General features: G+C 40.5%; 1 protein-coding gene and 1 long non-coding RNA gene across 3 annotated transcripts in view; one reads left to right on the top strand and one right to left on the bottom strand.

Annotated features, from left to right (window-relative positions):
- RALB (RAS like proto-oncogene B) overlaps positions 1–20,517 on the bottom strand; it is a 50,148-nt gene that overhangs the window by 16,218 nt on the left and 13,413 nt on the right. The window contains exon 2 of one of the 2 annotated variants that reach the window (XM_032692850.1): positions 12,100–12,197. The gene's annotated coding sequence lies outside the window, so the exon portion shown is untranslated. Of the gene's footprint in view, positions 1–10,598; positions 10,758–12,099; positions 12,198–20,517 lie in introns of those variants that run through there. The other variant, XM_032692849.1, reaches the window with a different exon arrangement.
- Positions 12,298–15,299, top strand: LOC116789253. Its single transcript, XR_004357950.1, has 3 exons — positions 12,298–12,590; positions 14,029–14,158; positions 15,266–15,299. It is a non-coding gene; the product is annotated as an uncharacterized LOC116789253 (long non-coding RNA).

Below are 20,517 nucleotides of genomic sequence, written 5' to 3'. Positions count from 1 at the left end.
CCAGGATTCTAGAAACTCTTAGCCCAATAGCTTGACAGAGAAGCTTTGTTAAACCCTTCAGATACCTACTTTTAAAGGAAAATCTGGGTATTCAACCTATTATAAAGACTTAAATATGATGTCATCAAAAGCAAGCACAGAAAGAACAAGGTTTTGCAACAGTATTTTAGTGATCCTCATTTATCAGAATACAAATTAGAGACTTTGAAGTGTTTGGTTCTGTGATATGCCCAAAAGAATGCAGTCACAGAAATTCCCTGAATCACAAAACTAATTAACAATCTCACTGAGCTATGAACTGTGAGAGCTCCTCAGTTGTTCTGAGGTTATCCAGAAAATACTGGAGTACTGAAATTTCATCAGCTTTCAATGCTCCAACTGGTAATTCAACTAAAAAAAAAAAAATTTTGAGATTAAGTGGCATATTTAATGCAACTGAAAATTTTAGGATATGCAGGCTGAAAAATTAAAAATGCTACTCTGTTCTCTTATGCTGTGCTAGTATCTTATCTCTTGGCATATATCCAGTTACTGGTTTTCAGGCGAAACAAAGACCATGATGCGCTTGGTAGAAATTCCTGCTTGGGATATCCTTGTATCCTTCCCCACTTACTGCTGGGTGCTTCTACCTTCTCAGTTGAGGTTTTAGATTTTTCTGGGCCATGTTTAATTAGATCAAGGAATTCATTCAGCCTGAGATGTCTTGCAGAGCACACTGGGACAGCAGTTTCATGGTCCCCATTTATATCACCCAGTGCTGCTCTCACCATCCCCTCTCCCTCAGTTCCCTCTCCCTTGCCCCCGGCTGTTCAGGCCCATCTCCTCCTGCAGGAGAGCACAGCTGACTGGGCCTGCCAGTCATATCTGCAAGGCCACGTTGCCTCAGTGGTGATGTGAAGGAAGAAAAACAGTTTCTACAGCTGAGGTCAAAGAAGATGGAACTACAGCACCCAAAAGGTTATTTATACTGTTGCAGAAATGGGGTGGTTCCCTAATCCTGTTCTCATTACACTCCTTTAAAAGGGTGCTGGTGCAGCCATCACCTACTGCAGCGTCCAGGCTGAACACAGGAGTGAAAGCCAAGCCTGAGATTTGCTTTTGGTAACTAGGCATTTTCTCTACCTAAGATCTACAAGTAGACTTGCAGTAGACACAGGAAAAAAACCATAGAATAATACATTTACTTTATACACTGAAAGTTACAATTCACAATGCAGCTGAAAGTTACATTACACTAGTTTCAAACAATTATTATTAGTTACTAATCCCACCTAACCCCCCCCGAATTCTGTGTACATTTAAAGACACTGGTTGTCACAGCTACACTCTAGGAGCAACTACTACACTGCTAGTTAACAGACACAAGAAGCAAGACTAGTAAGTTCACTGTGTTACAGCAGTTTAAGGTTAAACCAGAACCTGAAGCCAGATCAAGATTATTCTCCATCCCCTACAAGACTGGGAAAAGGATAAGCACAGATTGAGGAACCATTTTAATTCAGAATTGTATTCCATCAAATTAACCAGACTGGAGTATTAGTTTCCATAATAAGAAAGACTGCAGACTGTGAGATGAACTTGTAGTGAAGGAGAGTCCCAAAGACTTGGTCATCTGGAACACATCATAGGGAGTATAAAAGCAGTATTTCTAATATAATTGTGATTGGAAGTCCTCTCTGCGTGCACGAAGAGGACCCAGAAATCACACTAAAATACCCCAACACTATCAACAGCATCAGACACCAAGCCACTGGATGCCAGCCAATTCAGATTAAGAATACCTACTAGTGATCCTGGCCTCCACACCATATCTTACTTTTCACTATTCCACACATCTGCATGCAAAGCCATCTTCAGCTCTCTGCTTAGATTTAATTTGCTTAATAAGACCAAGTGATCTTTAGAAGAGTAGACTTACTATACAAAGTTATTTTTTTGACACCTACAGCTGTGTAGAACATGAAGAACCAGATATTCCCAGGTACATTGCTACTTAAAGTGATCATTATCCTAGTAACCTACAGAAGTCTAGCACACTCTACTTTGCAACAGGTTATAGCTGGACTTGGACAACCTCACCTTTCAAGGCTGTCTTCAGATCTGGTCACACAACAGTGATCTATTTTAAGTACGAAATACCTGTATATACTCAGCACATCTCCCACCTGCCCCTTGATCCTTGCCAAGCATCGCCCAACTCAGCATTCTGAGTTTTCAGAGACGGATCATTACAGCTTGGAAAGCAAATCTGACAGTATTTTACTTACATTTACTTGCTACATAAAATTCTTAAATATATGCCCTCTTGCATCATTCAGTACAGGACCATTCTAGATCACTCAATACAAATAGACAGACAATACCTTACACATTAGCAGTAACCTCATGCCAATAACCTTGCTAAGAATAATCTTGATGTCTAAGGAAAGCTGGAATTAAATCTTGTCCAAGTCTGTAGCAAGGTTGCAACCTTCAAAGATTTAGTCACAGGAAAGATTCAGTCTGGTTAGTCTGAGCATCACAAGAACAAGACTTTAAGACAACCCTTTAAAACTGAACTCAGATCTTAGCTGAAGTGAAATATAAGCAAGTGCATGCATATCCCTGTTCCTAAGGAACTTAAATATCTGAGTTTGTTTCATTTGGGGTTTTTTAGTTGGTTTTTTATTTTTAGAATTCCTTTAGAGTGAAAGTAACTTGTTTCTGGTCAGTAGCTGAGTGACAAAGAAAAACGACTTGCCTTAAACTGTGCTTTTAAGGCACTGGAGCACTCTTCCCCCCCCCCCCCCAAAAAAAATCACATATATCTATAAGTAAATAAGGTTGCAATGTCATGATAAAAGCTAATGCTCCTAAATGCCAGGTATCAATTGTATCAAGACATTATCCCTGCACGTAGGCAACACAAAGTTATTAGAATTGCCTCACTGTTGCACAGATAGCACACAGAATCTACAGTCACAGAGTTTTATGGGGGAAAAAAAAGGAAATCATGATCCCATTTTCCATATTATTCAGCGCAGAGCAACTAGCAGATTGTACATAGCACCAAGCAGAATATACTCTTTATTTCAGCAAGACAGTGTTACCTGAAGTGGAAGTCATATGACAGTAGTGCCATTACAGCTAAAACCAATTCTTCTGTAGAGATACCTAGCCAGACCTCTCCAAGTACTTTCAGGAAGCCTCCAGGTCTAATATTAACACCCAGAAGACATATTGCAGACAGATTATTGAAGAAAAGGATCTATCACATTGCCCTAATCCCAGTAAGAACTTGCTAGGAAACCTGATAGAAATCTTCTACAAGCACAAAGACTGAGTTAATATCATTAACCAGTATTACTATGCTAAGAGTTTGTCACTGTGGTGGTAACAGACTAGTTGCCTAAATACTTAGGGTGAATTATGACACCATTGTTCACACTAGTCAACTAGGCTCATACCAGAAAAGTGACACTTAGACAACAGGCTTCTTCAACAGCCTCCCACTGAATTGCAAAGTGTACTTCAACTATGCTTCCTTTGAAAGCTCATCCACGCAGAAGCACATTCACCTTTGATACACAGCATACACTAAGTCCACCAAACCACTGCTAAGAGATGCTTCAGATGTTAAACTAATACCGACTTTTAACTGGATCTCCAGGAGCACAACAAATACAGCAGACAAATCAAATATCTCATCTTACAATCAGTGTCTTAAGTGGCACTCCAGAGTTCAAAATAACCTAGATTAAAATCTTACTTCAGTACCACCTTACAACATGGTTTCAGTTACTTCAGTGAAAAATCTGCAACTATATAACCCACAAAGAAGTTGCCACTAACATTGATTTAGCAAATTCCAAAAAAGGCCAATTCAGGGAGAAGAATGCTACAGAGTTGCAGGAGCTGTCATGAATGTTGTTACCCAGTCAAATTTCCTCCCCAACTATGGGTCTGGCAGATCCAGCCAAGCCTTGGGAGTATAGCACCAAACACTGCAGACAGGCCACAATCTGCTACCATTTGCTCCCCCAGAGGATGTATCTCACTAGATCACACTTGCCTTCAGTTTTCCTAGCGAACCAGATGCTTGGGATAAATCACAAGTCTAAACATCATTTAGTTTGGTATAAGTAATACCAGCAGAAGCAACTGTATCTGCCCATACAATTACATTCCTTGCTCCTAAACTGAAGTCAGGTAATGTATCATCTTCATATCTCTATTTGGAAAATATAAGCCACTGTTGAGCTCACATTTGATGCAGACAGGCCAGTAGTAACCCTCTACCCTGAGTTTACTCTTAACCACAGAGTCCCACCTCCCCAGGGGCACTGGGGAATCATCTTCCTGTAGCCTCTGAAAGTACTTCCACTGTTTTAAGCACTTAACTGAGGGGTTCACAGATATATACCATAATATATACACTCAGTTCCCTCAATCAGGTGACTTAACACAAGTGCCAACCTTTCTCCCATCTTTCAGTCAATGCATTTGCAGCACACAAAGCAACAACAGTGTCATTTAGTACCTCAGATAATTATTAGTTATCCATAACCCAGTTGTTGTGTTGTCACCTTTAAACAGGTTTCTTCACTTCAGTTTCCCCAATCAGGCAGAGTGAATACCACACCAAAGGATTGTGCATATACAAGAAGATACCTTTGTACTGGACCGAGAGTAGATGTTTCCAACAACAAACAGACGTAGTTTTCCAGACTACTGCAATCATGTACTTTACAACAAAACCAAAAGCAGTATTTCTATCTTCAAATGGGAACTGTATTATTACACCAGTGCAGAGGTCACATCCTATTTCAGTACAGCTATTCAAAGTTAATAAAACTAAAAAGTTGTGGAGAGCTTCTCTTACGGGAGAAGTGTTATCCTTGGTCTCCCTCACAAAGCCTTTGCCTACCACTATAAAAATATTTACAGCCAAACATGATCTCCAACCAGAGCCTCCAGAGTGCTATAGGATGAAGAGTGGCACAATACAACATGCTTGTTCATAACTCTGAACAAGTTTTGGGTGGCAGAGTGTTAACTAAGAACCACTTCAACACAGAGAATTAGAACACACTTATTTCAGGACACTTCCCTTTATGACCTAACAAGTGACAGGTCACATGAAAATACAGAACCAATGCAGAATATAAGATATGCATTTATCCTTGTGTGCTCTTGGAGACATTTCCTCTCTCCACAGCGCACATAACCAGAAAAAAAATCTACTATTCTGATACACAGCTCATCACATAAGCTCTCGTGCCCCTGCTAGGAAATCAGCACAGCAGGCTGCTTCTGTACATTATTGCATGCAGCACAGGGATCAGGTGGGAGATGCTGGGGTTATAACCTCCCTGGGATCACAGAGATGAGCTGAGACAGCTCTCACAGTTGGAGTGCTGCTGTGGATGGCTACAGGCTCTCTAGGACAGATCAGCCAACAAGGCAAGGCAGGAGAGTTGCCCTTCCCCTGAGAAAAGCTGGAGTGCACAAAGCTCTACCTACAGATGATAACGAGCCAGTTCATGGGTCAAGAGTAGCACAGTCACCAGGGGGACTACACTAGATTGTCTCCAGAAGTGTCTTCCAGCCTCAGCAACTCCATAAGTCAAGTCTGTGCCCCAGCAACACATTGCTACAAATCTTATCTCTGAGGAGTCTTTGGAAGTGGAAGGCCTATTTGCCAACTTGCACAAGTAGTACAGCAGAGCTACAAGACTTACAGCCAGTCCATGATGACTAACATATAATTAGAAATCTTAACTAATATTTATTTACAAGAGTATAACAGGGGTCATTACTCTGCTATGACCCCTGTTATACAATCATACTATATGATAGCTACTATTAGAAGACAGTTGTGAATACTAAGGAAAGGAGTTGGACAAGAGCACTGCTTGATCCCTGTTTTACAAGCTAAATGAAGATAAAGATGTACAGTATCACCACCAGTCAACTTGTCTCATAATTTTAATTAGTTTCTTTTCATTATAACTTCAGAACAGATCCAACCCATAAAGCCTACTTTGAATTTAGTTTGCATTATAAGACAAACTTAAAATTCCTAATGTTTGCAGAATTGTTTAAAATATGAAATTGATTCCTAGACTGTGCTTTGAAACATGATAAAGTAGAAAGAAAAATAGCACCAGCTTCAAGCACACATTCCCGGCTTTTGAAAGACCATTTCCTTAAATTGCTTGGCTAGTCTGTTTTATGACATGGTAGATAAAAGCAGAAAGCTGCCATAAAAGTCAGTCAGTGAGACTTCTTGGTGAGTAAAGTAATGAGAATTCCTTACCTACCCAAAAAATCTCACAGTAAGCCAAGAACACTAAATAGCAGAAAAGCACCATCATGGAGAGGAGTTTCTTACCACAGCAGCAGTTTAGTGGAAAGGCTGTATTACAGATCACTATGTACTTTAGGACTGGCTCATTCTAAGCAGGGATCAGCTTCCTTAGTTAGCAAAACCACCTCTTTTCTGGAAAGCTGAGGCAACTGGCAAGCAACTTGATCTAAAACAACTTCACTTGCTAAATGTCTGCTTTAGAGTGGTGCCCAAGGCAGTGCCCTCCTGAGCACTAACCTTATAAAATATCTACTTTAAAAAAAAGCCACTTTAGTGTTCTGCAACATGGAGTCCAGAGTTCAGGTAGCTCCTACAAATAATCTTTTGAAGTGCTTCACCATGTTTTGAGTACAGTACTCTACAACAGCCTGTAAAGTGGGATTGTTTCCTTTGTTAAACCTGTGATTCAAGCCAATACCTTGCAAAAAAATCCCCAAACCCACCAATATTAAATCTAAGTTGGAAACATTCTTTAACATGTCCATCTACCATGCCCAAAATGGGGGCTTAAGTCTCAGTCTTCAGCATTCTTCTGAAGAATAATCTTTTTCACTACAGGTAAAGATACGTACAGAAAGAGCTAGAAATCAGGGATATCACAGCACCTGCTTAACTCAGCGTGCTCTCAGCTTTCCAGTTCTATGCTTTGACTTCGGATTAGTTTTGACACATTCCAAATTTAAGAGGAACACATTAAAAACTCCAGTTTCATTGCATTATTAGTGACCTGAAATATTTCACACTAATCACTTCAACTGACAGTAACACTAATTCACAAAGTAACAGCTGACAGGATTAAGACTTTAACAAATGCTAATAATCCTAGAACAAATTCTTTCAATTTTTGACTTGTGATCCTGCACAGATTCCTAGTCAAGACTGCACTTCCCTTAAGACTCATGCTCCTGTAATCAACCATTATTCCTTCGTCAACCGCTTCAGCAAGGAGGGCTATGGGCTCAGGGTCCCATAGAAAACAGTTCAAAGTGACTGTTCTACACAAGCACTTTGTCACCATAAAGATCCAAGTAGCTACTTACACATCAGCCTAAATAACATTCGCACATTACATGACTTCATGACTTTCATTTTGACAGGTCTTGAAAAACACATTTGCACATCTCAAGCACAAGAGACAAAACAGATCCTCTAATGCTGCTATTAAAGCAGTATTTGGAAGAACATGAAGAGATAAAGCATGAGTTATACACACTCATCTTGCTTAAATGACAAGACGACTTGATATTTCTGGGGCAGACATTGAGAAAAGTTGTTTAGTCTTGTTTATTGGGCTAAAAGAGCTACCAATAAAATGACTGCTCTTTAGCAGATATCAACAAGGACATTTAAAGTATCTGTTCTTTAGCCTCGTCAAGGGACAGGCAGCAACTGTATCATAGAACAAATGGCACAAAATTGATTAGTACCACTAGGAGAACAAAACAGACAAGATTGTTTGCTGACTTTGCTGCTTCACACAATAGCAGGTAACAAGCAATGGAACCTTATCACACTGCTTGACAGTGGTGAGAACTGTTAGCAGAGACCTGGGGGTGGAAGACAGATGAAGAGAGAGAAAAAAATCTAAAGAACTGCAGGTTTTTATCAGCAGGATAGCACTTCCAAGTGAAGACAGAATGAGTTTGAGAATACAGCTGCTATCTAACCTGGCTGATAATTAGGATCAGCACCAGTAAGTCAATCAGGCAAAAGTTACTTGAAGTCAGGCACACAGGGAATGAAAAGCAGCAAGCACCTATGTTTATATTCTTCAGTGGCCTCCCCAGCCACTACCTTTCACTCAAATCCCAGAGACCACTACTCCCATCCCAAGCTCTTTGCTACAGGCACAAGACACCTACTGACCTTAGGCACTGTTTGTCTTGATACCACTATGCACTTGCATTCCCATGAGTGCCCACTGCCTGCACAGCTGCCATGAGAAACAGGCTCCTTCAGTACCCCTGCTAAGAGAGGCTATTAATTCACATGAATTCATTGTGTAATGGAAAGCAATTCACTTAATCGGTCACATGGAATTTGAATTTAGTCAATAAGAAATTATAAAGTGCAATTATCCGCTGCATGGAAAGGAAACAGAGTTTACAAAGCAACAGGACAAGAACAAATTACAAACCAGATTCCCAAATCATGATCGTAGGGCTTGTTCTGCTGTACCACATGACCACTTCTGCTCTGTTCACAGGACAGTTTTGTTCCTTATGAAGTTTGGACACCAACACTTCCCAGAGAAGCAAGCTATTTTATCCAGCATTTGGTCAAATAACAGTAGGGCTCAATCAATTAAGCTGCTACTGAAAAAACTTTGAGTCTGAAAGAGGCATTAGATCACAGGAACTATAAACCATCCAAGATTTCAGTGCACCCTTCCAAGTTGTCTAGGCAGGGTCCCGTCATCACTGACTTGATTTCATCAAAATGTCTCAACTGCTCTTCTACCCAGATTTCCAGTACCACTGCACTGACAATTAGAGACAAGTTTGAGAGTTTAAAAGGAGGGCCAAGAAAGGGTATTGTCTGGTCAAATTAAGCTTTCAGTTAAAGAGTTTTTGCAAAGCATTCCAGCTAAATCTTCAAACTAGAAATTCCTCTGCAGCACATACATAATACCAGTGAAAATAGGTCACTTCACTTTTCTCGAGGCATGCAAAACAGAATCAAGTTGGCCTACTCCAAAAGAGGTGTAAAACAATTTACTACTAAAAGTCTAATATAGGAAACTGATTTACAGGAGCACTCTGAAGGCTTTTCTATTTCTCAAATTGAGTATTTAATACAGGAAATAAATGCAAAAAATGTCACCATGGTAAGTTGACATAACCTCATAGTAAGCAAAAACCTAAGTTCAGTGTACAGAAGTGACTGAAGCAGTAGGTAAAATTATTCTAAAAAGTCTGCTATATGTGAATAAGTGTAAAGATGCTATTGTCAAGTAAAATTGAGCTGTTGCTATTAAATTGCAGAATCACTGAATATACTGAGTTGGAAGGGACCCACAAGGATCAGCTCTCTGTAATAAAATTATTTTCAGCCTTCAAGCAAATCACTTCCAAGAACCACAAGTCTAGTTCCCAGTTGTTAGCTCCTACTGTCGCTTTAACGTCAATTGGGAGGAAGGTGTTTAAGGCATCTAAAAAAAGACAGCTTTTCCTGAAAATCACACCTCTGAGGATGCCCTTGAATAGACAGGCACTTCTTTGTCCCTCACAAGAGAAACCAGGATCTCAGAACTACAGAAGTAACATTTGGACAGTTAAAAAAAAAAAAAAAAAAAGCTACCTAGGCTGCAGGCTACAGCTTTGAAAAATGCAAGGCTGATCCTAGTGCAGGTATAGTCTCCTTGTTCTCTTCCACTATGAAAATACCCAGGGGTAGTCAAGACTAAGTCTCCTGTTCTCAGATCAGAATCGATTCAACAGGGCTCCAGGAGAACGACCTGGTTAGGCCTCCCCCAGCTGTTCAGGAAGCATGACTGGGCTGCTTTGTCTCACCTCTGTCCCTGCCCTTCTCCAGGTAAGGTCACACTCAGGCACCACCCTTCCCTTCCTACAAGATCTACACCCGTAAGGCTGCAAGGAGGATAAGGACCGGCACAGAGAGAACCTGCCCAGATAAAACAAGATCCTTCAGGAACTTCTGGTTCGGCTTAGACCGACAGCACCCAAACCCCCTCTGTTTATCTCGCACAGACAAAACGTTATCAGTTATCCTCGGGCAGCCCACGGAAGGCAGGGCAGCCTGCACGGGAGGAACCCGCCCGAGGAGCTGGGGCTCAAGGCCGGCTCCTCCTCGCCCTCTCCCTCCCCCAGTCCCACTTGTAGATACGAGTCACCGCCGTCCCCCGGCTCCACCTCAGCCCGGCGGCACCGGGAGCCGCAGGAGCGGGGCCTCCCGCCTCCCACTGCGGCCCCGCGCAGGCCCGGCGGTCACCGTCGCTTCCCCCGCCCGCACCCTGGGGCTCCCCCGCGGCTGAGGGGCCGCGTCCCGGGGCAGCACCCGCGGGCTCCCCTCGCCCCCCGCAAGGAGAGGTTGCCCCGCACCCCCGGTGACACCTCCCCTCGCCCTCCGCAGAGCGCGGACACAGGAGCGCTCAGCCCATCCCCGGGCAGCGCCAGAACCTGGCGGCTCCCGCCTCCCCTCACCGGGGCGCGGGGCCCGGACAGCCGAGCCCCCTCCCACAATCCCGGGGTTGGTATGGGGGGATCCCGGGGTTGCCCCTCGCTCTCACCTGGGGGCTCCGGCGCGGCTCGCGGCCCGGTTGTGCCCCTCGGCCCGGTTGTGCCCCTCGGCCCGGCTGTGCCCGGTGCTGCCGCCGCCCCCCGGCTCTCATTGAGGGGGCACCGCAGCCGCCCGCGCGCCCTCGCCGCGCACTTCCGCCCTCGCCGGCGCCGCTCCCACCGGGCCCGGCTCCCCGCGAGCGCGCGCCCGCCCGCCCCGCCGTCACGTGACGCTGCCCGGACCAATCGGCTCCGGGTACCGCGGCGGGGCGGGGCCGGGGGAGGGCGCGGGGCGGGGGCGGGGCCGAGCCCCGCGAGGACTGTCGGGGGCCTGTCTCGCCTAAGGAGCAGCCGAGAGCAGCGGGAAGGGTCTCCCTACTCCACTGCTACCTTTGTCTGTTCTCCCCGAGCCCTGTTTGGCTCGGTTTGACCCAAAGGAAACACAAAATCACAGAATCAGTCATTTTGGAAAAGACCTCTGAGATCATCAAGTCCAACCTGTGACCAAATAACACCATGTCAACAAGACCATGTCACCAAGCGCCACGTCCAGCCGTTCCTTAAACACCTCCAGGGACAGTGACTCCACCACCTCCCTGGGCAGCCCATTCCAATGTCTAATCACCCCTTTCTGTGAAGAAATTCCTGCTAATGTTGAACCTAAACCTTTCATGGTGCAGCTTAAGACCACATCCTCTCGTCCTGTCGCTGGTTGCCTGGGAAAAGAGATTGATCCCCACCTACAACCTTATTTTCAGGTGACTGTAGAGGGTGATAAGCCTGAGCCTCTTCCTCTCCAGGATAAATAACCCCAGTTCCTTCAGTCACTCCTCATAGGACTTGTGCCCCAGACCCTTCACCAACTCTGTTCCCTTCTCTGGACATGCTCCAGCACCTCAGTGTCCTTCCAGAATTGAGGAGCCAAGAACTGGACACAGGATTTGAGGTGTGGCCCCATCAGCGCCGAGTACAGGGGGAAGAAAAGAAGTTAGGAAGGGCTCTGTCTTAAATGCACCACACATTGTAGCGCAAATTCTACCAAGGGATGCAGAAATTAAATCTGAAGTTGGAAGGGAAAGGAATGGAAGTGTCCCTGATTTGCCTCATAAGGGTTGGGAGTGCTAAGTGCTTTATTAAATCATTGTGCTGCAATACTGTCACATATGTGCAGCCCAGAGCAGTTCTCACTGCTCAGGTAAAGAAAACAATGGCTATTGCTGTATTTACTGTGATTATTTTACAAATCTTTATCAGTTCCCAAATCCAAAATCTCTCTGGCCAATCCTAGTGCTGCTAATCACATGGCCAGGCACCGCTGTCTGGCAAGTTACGAAGTAAAATATACCTTCCATGTTGCTTTAATTCGGTTAATTTTTCTAGATATAAATGTTGATGTATTTGAATTCCACACAGTAAATTTAAGAATGAATATGTTGGGTAAAATTATTCCTTCTAAAAAACATGCTTTGCATGATAACACCCATCTTAGGCAATGATGGAAATGATGATTACCACTGATGTCTGGGGGGGGTCAGCTCCTCTGGGACAGAAGTAATGCGTTAAGTAACAGTGTTAACTCCTGCTTTCACACTGGACCTCTTTTTAGCCTCCTACAGAAAAGAAAGGGAAAGAATTAATTACATTCAACCTCTATCCATTGGTGGCTGAGAAAAATTGCATTTTCAAGTTGGAGAGCATAAAAAAGGTCTGTCACTTAAAATAAATGCAAAAAAAGAAAAAGTTCAACTTTATAAAAGTGATACGTGAAACAGCGCCCTATTGCCAAAGCAAAATAAGATGGAGGAGGAATTGGAAAGACATTTACTGTAATCTATAATTTCAGGCAAAAAATGCCAGGAATTGGAAAAAAGAAATTACAGAGACAGAAAAAAAAAGTAGGTGCGTGGCTCTGAGAAACAACTGAGGAGTTCAGGACTGCATAAAAAGGACGTATCTTCTGAATTTCTCCTGTCTTGAAGGAAACCACATTTTCTACATTGTTTGTAACTTAACAGGGTTTACATCATCCTTGTATCATCATCAGTTTCTCCTCCTAACTCAAAGAACTGCAAACCACCAGATTTTAGTTAACCCCTTAGGTGGAAAAGTGAAATTATGAAATTAATGAATTATGAAAGGTCCTGATTGCAGCAATTTTTTCCCTCTGATTTATAGATTGTATCAGACTAAGAACCACATCAATATTCATCCTGCATTAGAAACTGGCAGACTGAGAGCTCTTTCCTATTTGATGCCATCCATACAGAGAAGGAATAAGCAGAGAAAGAAATATTGCCAAATGTGAAGGAATGCTGTTTTATAGCTAACAAATTAGCCAAATCTTGGTATTTCTAGGATTAAACATAAATGGTTTTAATACAGATTTTGTACATTTGTATGTAGTCCTAAAACCAAACCAAACAAAAATTAATTAGAACTGTTTACTATTTATCCTTAACTATATGTCGCCATGGACATCTTTTATGCCACGTGGGCAATGTGGTGGGATTCATTGCTCTGATGTGACTATTCACAGGAGATAAATATTTTCAGCAAATCATATCTCTGACTCAAAACTCCCAAGAACCCGGGAAGCTGGGTCTTTTCAAACTGAACACAATACTACGCTGCTGCACTTGCCACAGTGCTGACACTTCCCCTTCCCCCTTGCAAAAAAGAGGGTTGAGAAATGAACCACATCTATCCTGCTTCTGAAAATTGTTTAGGCGAAACCTACTTCTTTGTAGTAATCCACTCATGACAAAGAACATTTGTGTGATGCCACACTTTGAATTATTATGCATGTTGCCTGGTATAATCTCCATGGTTACAGATATATTTTTTGCTTCAGTACTTTAGGAAGAAAAATTCTATAGAACAATTTAGGAGAAAAAATTCCTTTTCATTGTCATTTGTATTGCACTTATTTTATTCTATGTGGTTTGCAGACAATAAACATTCACTTTCTAAACAAGTAAAATTTCAGTAGAGATGGAAAAATTTGTCTACAGCTCTTGCTTTATCTTGCCATAACATGTTTTAAACTGCAAATTCCTAGAGATAGGAACGGTATTTTTCATGCATATATTTAGTTTCTAGCCCACTAAGAATGTAACGGGGCACTGTGTGTCACTGCCAGAGTCATAAACAACAGTAAGTGTGGTGGGAAGACTGAACAGTAAATATTATTTCTTTGCAAAGATCAGGACTCATACTTCCCTTCTGAGCAGTTCTATGTTATAAGTAGAAATGTATTCTAGAAAGATGGTTAGCTGGAACAAGAATTAGCCAAAATCAGTTCCAGAAACTGGTGATGGGAAAGATGTAAACCCCAGATACATAGCCCTATTCCCATCATTTTTGCACACCCAGTTCTTCTTTGAGAGTGTTTCAGCATCTCCGGCCTGTTTTTGTTTGGTTCTTTCTTTTTTTTCACACAAGTGACTACAAGAAGAACAGTGTAAGGAGCCCATTCAGGAAAAATTTATTTGAGGAACTATAAGGCCTAGCAGGCTGCAAATGATGGACAGGAGGAGTATCCCCTCTCCAGCACTGTTCCTGCAGGGAGCAGGTAATAGTAGTCCCAGGTAAAAAGAAAGGTATATACAGTGATGAAGAAACTGGAGGGAGGTTCTTGAATTGCAAGGGAATCAGTGCTACCTAGGATGTCAGTCTTTGCTGATTTAGTGATGTAATTTGGAATCTCTAGAAATAGGAGAAATAAGAGGCAGAGAATTCTGCCATCTGAATGCTGTCGAGGAACTATGGCACGACAGGTACCTGATTCACAGCTTTTACTCCAGTCTCAGTTTGCAAGGAACTGTGGCCAGTAATAACCACAAAGAAATCAGGGGTCACTGGAAAAAGAAGTGGTCCTGCTTCATCTCCTGCACTGAGGTTGTGCCAGTAATATAAGAACAGGCTAAACCAGCAGGAAGATTTTGCCCCTGTCTGAAGCAGTTCTTAGTTACACATGACCAGTTCCTTATAACACCTGGGCAGCACAAAGCAATGGTTCAGTGGAGGTAACCAGATCCATAAGTTTTTATTAATTTATTCAGTCCAAAGTTACTGTAATTTTTTTATCCTACTTTTAAAACCATTTTTCAATCAAAATGAATGTTAGGGTAAGACTGAGGAGAATAGAAGAAAGCTTGGGAAAACAGAAGAAAGACTGAGGAACACAGAAAAAAAACAACCCTATTGTGCTATCTAGAATGCTGTGATGTCTTTTTTGTTCTCAAAATACATAATTTTTTGTATGTGCAGAGTTCAGCTGCCAGAGTTAATCTAGGCTTAGATAACTTGTAAGAAGAGGTACATGTACACAATGTACACTCAAACAGAGTTTGTTCTAAAATAAAAATAATTTAGTCAAAGGTGATTTTCTCTTTGGGCATGGATAGTCTAACAAGAACTACATTTTACAGATTATTTGTATACCTAAGAGAATGCAGCTGACCTTATCATGATTTATGAATTTCAGCATTCAAGAACCATAAAGCAATAAACTAAAGTATATCTGAAACAAGTGATAGTAAATGAAATATGACTCTGGTTTTGGCCTTGTAGGAGATTACAGTGTTTTGACTATATCATTCCATTTATTTTTGTTACAGACAGCCGGAAGTCACCACACTAAAATAAAGTTCACTGTCAAATAACCTTTCCATTTCAGATACAGCTGGGATTTGTCAGGATCATATCACAGGGTCATTCTTAAAGGGATTCTCACTGACATTTTGTGAGGTAAGGGATTTCACATTCCAGTTTTACAAGTGTTACACTTCTGATCGTCATTACTATCAACACCATGACAGATTCAGGGCCTGATCTTGGAGCCTTTACAGAAGGAGTTAAGTTTATTGTAAATAACTTCATAGCCAAGAATCAAAAGAAAATAAAAGGTTAACAGAGAGCCATAAGAGGTCAAGTAGTCTCATTCCATGGCCCAAAGGCAAGGTCAGTTATAAATATATAATTTTTGGCATGTAATTTTTTTAACACAGTTAAAGTTGTGGTATCATTATAGCAGTTTGTTTAAAATACTAAGTTACTTTATCATAAGGAAAAAAACAACAACATTTACATTAAATGTCACTTTCTGCAGTTTCAGCATATTTGTTATTTGCATGCTGGACATAGCAATCAGATTTTTTTCCATTTTTTACATCAATATGCTAAATATTAAAAAATCCTTATCATTTTCACTTCTCAGAAATCTTTTCCTCCTTTAAATAACACCTGTTTTTGCAGTTGTTTTTTGTAGGTGATGTTTCCTAATTGCCAATCACTCTCTTTCTTCTTTGGTCTCCCTCCAGTTGGCCCACGTTTCCTGAAGTGTACTGCTGAAGCAGATACATTAAGTACAGCTTTGCCATTTATATGTAGGGTAGAAAGCATGCTTTAGTGTCTTACAGATCACACTGAAGGCAGTTTGGTAAAAACATGAATTATTACAGAAATAGATAAGGCAGAGGATTTTTCCAGAATAACAAGTAGCTAACATTGTTGAGGATTTACCTCCCTGTGTTGAAGAGTCCTACCCTGTAGAATAGAGGGTGATTTGAGCATGCTTAAAAAAAGTTCATGCTAACAGATCTTGCTCCCCTTATTTTTTAATCAAATTTTTTAGATTAAATTATTGACAAATATATTAAATTAATAATGAAAATTACTGGCTTTTATAGCAACCAGCATTCTAGAAGGGTAGAATAACACTTCAGAAAGAAGATTTCTGCATTAAAATTATATAATTTTTAAGTACCTACTTCTGTCCACAATCTCTAATTAAGTTGATGTAACTTAGAATGAGATTAAAGTGTCCTCCTGCAAACTTAACCAGAGCATTTTTATGCAAACATATTCTGAGGCCATGAAAGCCCTTCGTATTTAGTCTCTTATCTTCATTGTTATGAATGCAGTTTTTTCTTTTCCATATTTAATCACAGCATCTTTTGCAAACATTTGGGAGTTTTGATGCCCCTTCACCATTTAAATAGAAATAGATTTTTTTTTCAAGCACCTCACAGTTTAGGAGAGGGTCTTGGTAACTGAATTTTGTAATACAGTTTTTGCTATGATAGTATTTTACTTATTCATGAATGCCACACTTTTTAAAATAAATTCTGATATGACTTGGTGGCTCAAAATATTAGACTTTTCTTGCAATTACAGCATAATTCTGCACTATCATGCTGGCAAATGTTAAATCAAAGAAGGTCTGGATGTGAACTTGAATGGAAAATCTCTTCTGGAAGTTCTGTAGGAAGTGGTTTTGAAGGTGGAACAAATGGCTACAAATTTTGTCTACTAAAATTCCTCTTCAGCTGTGCTTTGCTACAGATACTACTCCCTAAACTTATACCACATAACACTTCATTGTTCATTAGTTGCTGTATTTCAATGCAGAGGTGAAAGCCTCAAAAAAGTGGATCAAGTGGGTATTGTAGGAAACTTGTAGGAACTTATTGCACCACTGAAGTTTATGAGGAAGTTTGTGTCTATGAATCTGTTAATGTAATTGTTATGACACTGTTATGACATTAGGTTATTCTCAATTACAGAGCTTGTTAAGCACTTAATGCAGTCATGGGATAATACTGCTGCATTAGAGAAAATTTTCACTTCTGAGCTGAGTGCTCGTGTGTTAGTTCACACAGCATTCTTCTCTAGAAAAGAAGATGTTACTCATGGTTGATAACCTAATACAGTCTACAAAGAGCCTTTTCTTTTTTTTCCATGTTAAATCAATAAGAGTACAATATGCTTTACATTACAGGATTAAGGAAAGTAATTTCAAAGTAAATTTGATTTGTATCCCGTAACATTCTGGCTTTTGCATTGTTTTTTATCTTTTCAGTGAACAGTAACACATACTTAGGATCTGTCAGAAGAGTAAGAGATTAGCTTTTCAGAAAAGACTATTTGCTAGAAGCTAATTATGTCACTAGTAGCAATTTAGTATTCAATATATTAGTATGTTTCATCAATATTCAACCTGTTAACTCATTCTTAAATACATTGTAAACAAATAAAACCCCACCACCTTTTATCTTCTGATGCAATTTACAGTAAACCTATTCCTTAGAAAAAGCTTGGGAGCAGCTGCACTGGTTTGTGGGGTCCTGAATCTGCAAAAGTAATGTACCTTGGCCAAAATATAAATCCAGGACTCCATCAGACACTTCAAGCCCACAGCCAAGCTTCTATTCAATCTCCAAGTTTTGTTATTTCATTATGATGTATTGCTGGAATACCATAAATATAAAACAGAAACGCTGCAGTAAAGTGAAGACTGAAATAATTACCAAGAGCCAGGAAGCTCTGAGTTGAGACTTCTGATACTGTGGGTAATGTGAACAAGCAAAGGTGAAATATAACCAGAAAGGAACCTTTGAGGGGAGAGAGAGGCATATATATGTGGGTACATATATATTTTTAATTTAACAGTTGAAGCTCTTGTGATTATACATATCTAAAATAGTGTTTAAGAGTCAGAAATTCTGCTTTTCTCCAAGTTTCATTGGAGCTACATTGATTTACAGCACAAGAGAACGGCATTATGTACTCACAAGCAAATCCACCCACCCTTCTACCGAGACTAATCTCCTCAAAATAAATAACTGAAATCCTAAATTCATCTAGTGTTCGCAGCCTAGATGTTGTTTGCTGAGAAGCAGTGAACATTTGCTCTAATTTAGTTTGTCTTTTCCCTTTCATTGCAGGGGCATGCTTTAAGACCTTGCAAGTTGTGTTACAGATTTTCTGTCCCAGAGCAGAATGGCCAAAGAATGGCTTTTTTCGACATTTTTTTATCAACTACAGTTTATTGAACTGTGTCGTATCTTGGGTTTCTCAAATCTCGTTTACTTGTTTTGACATTTTCATAAATGAGAGCAAGCTTATGTCTGTTTCTTCTAAGAGTTCTTGAGAACTATCATTGCCCTTAATCATACAAACCACCTTTGTGTAACTTTGAAATCTTTAGTAAGAAGCTTTACACAACCTTTCAGAGAACAATAAATCAAACTCTGACTTTTCCAAATGGCTTGTCTGCAGTCAGGCATAAATTTCATCCTCAAGCTGGATTTCTTGAAGGGTAACAACAAACCTTTAGCCTATTTTTCCTGATCAGACTTTGAGTAGCAGAAAATGAATTGGTTTGATCTGGCTCACATAACTACATTTATTCCCCTTATAACCCTTGTCATTTTTTTAGGCTTTCCTTTTTCAATGCAATAGTTCTCTAACATTTTAAATGGAATTACAACTAGGTCATAAGATGTACAAGGACTGCTTTCCCCCTACTTTTTTTTCTTCCATACCAATTCCCGTCTGTGAAAACATCTGCAAAAGGCTAAATGTCAATTGATACAGATTTAACCACTACAGAAATGGTCACATAATGGAGAGGTGGCCTATAATCATATTTTTCCATTCTCTGGAAGCAGTACACAATGCATCAAAATTATTGTGGAATCTTTCAAAACAGAAAACATAGAATTAGCCCTGACACTAGTGGTCTGATTTTAAGCAGCACCATCTGAGACATTGCTGTTTGTGAGCACTGGATTTTATGGTGATGTTTTTCATGCTGTTTTCAGTGTCACTTGATTATCTACTCTTTGCTCTTAGCTTTGGAGAGTAACAATTATACTGCTGGAATTAGAGAAGGGATGGAAACCGATTAGTTAGGGAGATTATTCTGAAAACTTACAGCGTCAGTTTAGAAATCTGAGTAGCTATATAGTGAGGTGTTTCCTGGCAAATGCCAAATTAATTTTTGGCCTCAGGACAGCTTGTATAGTGTAGAAATTAACTTCATACTGAAGCATTGTGATCATCATTATTTCAGCTGAAAAGAATAAGGAAGTAAACTCTTTTTGAGAACTGTTTTCTGCAGGCCATGTTTTTCCCTTCTGCAGATCAACAGAAGACTTTGGTCTGCAAATCTCAAGGTTAAACTCTAATGTGTGTCACTGTAAGTTAATTCGTTTTTGAGATTTTTGAGGTTAAAAACTAGCATTGTTAATTTATAGTGTCCCATAAACAATCCTGGTTCATAGAAATAGATGGACAATGCCAAGCAGACAATGTAAGCCCACCCATGGAAGCTAGAAAAGCTAAATTGCAAAGGCACAGACGCCACCAGCATAGTCAATATAAATTGTGACATCTTAATGAGAGCAGGGACCATTCAATGTGTGCTGTAACCCTTATCTAAGACAGATCACTCTTGCTTATACCATCTCTGGTTTAGAGAACAGTATTTCATGCAAAAATAGTTTTCCCAGCTTCAACCAGATTTAAGTACACTCCTTGACTAGCATAGTATAGTCTTTGGCTTATTATCTGGGGCACTGTCCTACTAAATATGGGCTCAGATTACCTCAGAAGAGAAGGTACTAATGTCTAGTTTACTACACACAAGATGTATTCCCTAAGACATTGCATACAAAGGATCAATCTTATTCCTCTGATTTGAAAGGAAAGGCTGCTACTCTCTCCTTTCTTCCCTCTTTCAATTTAAGGCGAAGAGCAGTATTTACAAGATACTCTCTTCTTAAGTCATTTCCTATAAGCTTCCCACTGAACTTGTTGGCTTGCATAGATTACATTCAGAGGAGGGTTAGATCTGGCAGAATCTGACAGGGTTAGATTACTGTAACAACTTCAGATGCTACTTTCCCCAAAGTCTCCCCATTCCTTTTGCCAAAGGTCTTAAGAGAGTGGTAGATGATGTTTGTCATCTTAGCTCTTCCACTTACTAGCAAGAATCAATTTAGGATGCAAGACAGCTAAAAGGTAGGTATATAGCTGGGAATTGGGCAAAGTAAATGGAAGATCCTAGATGTTTCACAATTTATCTTTTCTTGACAAATGTTTTAACCCAACGAGTTATTTCCTTGTAAATTTAGAAAAGATCTT

This window comes from Chiroxiphia lanceolata, chromosome 7 (assembly GCF_009829145.1).
Source record: "Chiroxiphia lanceolata isolate bChiLan1 chromosome 7, bChiLan1.pri, whole genome shotgun sequence".
Taxonomy (NCBI): domain Eukaryota; kingdom Metazoa; phylum Chordata; class Aves; order Passeriformes; family Pipridae; genus Chiroxiphia; species Chiroxiphia lanceolata.
Note: the sequence above shows the minus strand (reverse complement) of the source record. Positions and strands in the feature narration are given on the sequence as shown.